At 34.7% G+C, this 3,732-nt stretch overlaps 1 long non-coding RNA gene across 1 annotated transcript; it reads left to right on the plus strand.

The window, feature by feature from the left end:
• The first annotated feature begins 630 nt into the window (after positions 1-630).
• LOC149176339 (uncharacterized) lies at positions 631-1,291 on the plus strand. The gene is made up of 3 exons (XR_016258635.1): positions 631-740; positions 1,006-1,076; positions 1,225-1,291. It is a non-coding gene; the product is annotated as an uncharacterized LOC149176339 (long non-coding RNA).
• The last annotated feature ends 2,441 nt before the right edge of the window (positions 1,292-3,732 follow it).

A 3,732-nucleotide genomic window follows, 5' to 3' on the forward strand; every position in this document is an offset into this window, starting at 1 on the left:
TTTGCTTTTCTCATAGAAAAAGCGTCATAGCTTTTTAATAATAAAAAAATAGATAAAATTAGAAGGACGTGGAGGACTTGAAAACCAGAGTTGATGCTTTTCTCATAGAAAAGCATCCTAGCTTTTTAATAATAAAAAATAGATAAAATTAGAAGGACGTGGAGGCTTTGGAAACCAGAGTGATGTTGACAAAATGAAAGGGATATTTTCATTGCGAATTCAAAATTTGGATGGAAGTGGATGCGGAATCCGGATGGAATGCCCACTCCCTCCCTGGAAGGTCGGCGCAGGAAAAAGCTCTGGGTGAAAGCGCTTGTGACCGTTTGAAAAGCAGGATTATATAAGACATTCTTACACAGCGAACCTGGTATTAGTTTCTTTTCTTCTTCTCCTCCTTCACTCTGCATTACATTGCCTTGGATTGTTTCTTTGTCAATGTTTGTTTGCTCTGTGCATGGCCATGCAAGCTGTGTTGTCCTTTTTTCCCTTTATTGATTATTATACCTGTGTTGTCCTTTTTTTTCCTTTATTGATTATTATATTTGTTTTGGTTGGATGCTTTTGGTTCATTTTTTTTTTCATTTTCATTTCTGCCCTGTTTGTTTGCAATGTTTGGCTCTTTTTGTTGCAGAATGTGGAGTTGAGGATAGATGCGATTAGATTCAGATTTTGTGAAGTTGGTGCACACTCGTGAATGGTGCTTTGTACATGCCTCTGCCTCAATTTTAGTCTGGAATCTGGTAAGTATGCACTCTGCCATTTGTATTACAGATTCTGTCTTATTCCCTGTAAGTACAAATTCAATCATTCAATAGTTTTTATTTATTACTTGTTTCAGACTCAACTTGTGGAAAATTGCAAAGGTTTTAGTCATTGGCATTGTAATGGATAGACATAGTCAATCCAGGTAGACCTAGTTTGTTCTAATTTCTTTGGCAGTTCTTGCATATCGGTTTTACCCTAATTTGAAATGAACTTACATCTGCATATTTACTTTGTGTGAAGCTGGTCAAACACTCGTGAATGGTGCTTAGCACAGGCCTCTGCCTCAATTTTCGTCTGGAATCAGGTCTGAAGTAAGTATATGGCGGCCAATATCGACCTTGCTACGCAGCATTTATCTTACTAAATATACACTCTGTCATACTCTCTATTACAGGTTCTGTCATATCTCGGTCATACAAATTCCATCGTTTAACATTTTTTATTTATTAATTGTTTCAGACTCAACTTGTGGGAAATTGTAAGGGTCTCAATCATTGGCATTGCAATGGATGCATAGTCAATCCAGGTAGACCTAATTTGTTTCTTATGTTTTTTTAGCAGTTCTTGCCCATTGGTTTTGTGCTTATTTGAAATGAACTGACATCTCCATAATTACTTTGTGTGAAGTTGGCGTACACTTGTGAATTACTTCGTGTGAAGTTCGCGTGCAATCGTGAATGGTGCTTCGTACAGGCCTCTGCTTCAATTTTCGTCTGGAATCAGGTCTGACTCTCTGAGGTAAGTATACACTCTGTCATACTTTCTGTATTGCAGATTCAGTTATATCTCTGTCATACTCCCTATAAGTACAAATTTCATCATTCTTGGTTTCTCAAAAAGACAAAAAACCTTCCCTAATCTGGAGCCTCTTTTATGTGCTAGTTTTGCTTTTACTCGAATCCATATACTCACAGATATAGGAATAAATATTATATCAAATTTAAACTAGGATATACATTGTCAAACCTTAATGCCTATGTGAATATTGTTTATTATCATTTCCCGGTCAAGCAATTCGCCTGAAAACTCTTTTACCTATACCTGATGCCTGCGTAGTTTATTAATTATAATCGTATTTTTATAAAGATACTTTGAAACAGAGATATGTATACTAGACATTGGGTTTCAAATAAAATGACAAACATCCATTCAAACCAGAATGAATAATCGTCTTTTATGAATCCCCGTTACTAGGTTGATTTGCTTGGTGATGGACAGCTTCTTGCATGCTTGGTGATATAGATCTTGAAGGGTTCAGCGTAGTTTTCGAATCAGAGTGGTCATGACCTATAGGATGTATGTCTCCGTTGATGGTAAAACTACTTAGTGTGGATTTTAGATTAAAAGTTACATTCACTATCCTGTGCCATCCATATTCACTAAATGAACCGGAAAGTCATGGATTATTATGTTTGGCAGCTGTTGTTGTTTTTGCCGCCAAAATTTCATTAAACGAACCTGAAAATCATAGATGCTGATGTTTGCAGTTATTGTAGTTGTCAGATTAGTGTCGTATACTCAACTCATATAGATGGTAATGTTGGCAACATTTTAAGTGGTTTTAACTTTTCACTGTGTAGATGTCGTATTACATTGGGTACACTTCATTTTGTTCCTTCATCTTAAAAGGAAATTTTATTATTATTTAATTTAATTTTAATATTAATATAATTTGTAATAAATTATAATTATTTATATAACTTTTTTTCAAGTGATCGAGGTCATTTGCCTAACCATAGAGTGAGTGACTTGGATTGTGTAGCCAGTTATCTCGCATTCCATAAATCTTTTTTCTTAATCACTATGGCTTTTTTAACAAACTTTTTCTAGGGTACCCAACTTGTTTTCATTTCTTGTCATTTTTAAGAGTAAGTGTGAGATAGAATTGGGGTCAAAACATGCCATATGGAGGTCGTTGCCTTTAGGAACAACATTATGCAAATGGAAACATTTTGATGGGTGGAGAAGATGAATGCTATCCAAAACAAAATAATAACATTACGCAAATGGAAACATTTTGATGGGTGGAGAAGATGAATGTTATCCAAAACAAAATAATGCTGCCACATCCTGTCCTTTGGACACTCAATGTATAAATATTACTGCAAACCATTTTGATCTCATATTTTGGTTTTGTACTTTCAATATTTATAGCAAACCCTATTGGAATTTGGAAGTATACAAAGCACTTCCATAGTTACTTGAGCATAGATGCTATGTTCTAGTCATACTTAGACCCATGTTAAGACAAATAGAAGAAGTGTGTATCATTGAAGTACACTAAAAAATGATATCTAAAACCTACAAATTGAAGTCCACAAATATAACATATCCTTGCCAAATGTACATAGTGATCAATTCAATCAATTGGAAGTGGAGGTTGAAGTTTCTTCTAAGAACTTAAAATTTACAACTTTCATTGCAAGGTAATTTCAAATCCTAGCATAGGTACTACTTGGAATCTTGTGAATAACAAAAACATATGGTATGCTAGTTTTTGTAGCATCAGATGTGTTCTAGCCACAAGATTTGGTGGAGAGGCTAGAATACATGTATTCTCCAATACCTAGAAATTGTTTATGGAAATTGTTTAGTCAATTTAGTGTTGTCTAAATTGCTAGTATTAATTGTCAACCCGGGGCTCATAAGCTGATGAAGTGAAGGTGTACTATATGTACTTAAGTAACCTCTTAGAGTTTTCTTATCGTTGGGGGTGTTGTTGTGGTTAATTATGTTCCTAAGATGGAATGATGATTTATAAACAAGTGAGTGATGGTGTGTGTGTAATGTGAATACTAAATGGGTGAGAGTGTGTGATTAGTGATTTTTAACTACTTGTTTGGAAGGAAATGCTTGAAAGAAATAAATGACTTGAAAGATCTTGAAATAACTTTGAAAGCAAATAACCACTTCCAATGGCACTAGACACCATTCATGCAGCTGCAAATAAAAGAAAAGAAAGTCACT

Source organism: Pinus tabuliformis, chromosome 4_1 (genome assembly GCF_031772625.1).
Source record: "Pinus tabuliformis cultivar Carrire ecotype Pingquan chromosome 4_1, CPIR1, whole genome shotgun sequence".
Classification (NCBI taxonomy): domain Eukaryota; kingdom Viridiplantae; phylum Streptophyta; class Pinopsida; order Pinales; family Pinaceae; genus Pinus; species Pinus tabuliformis.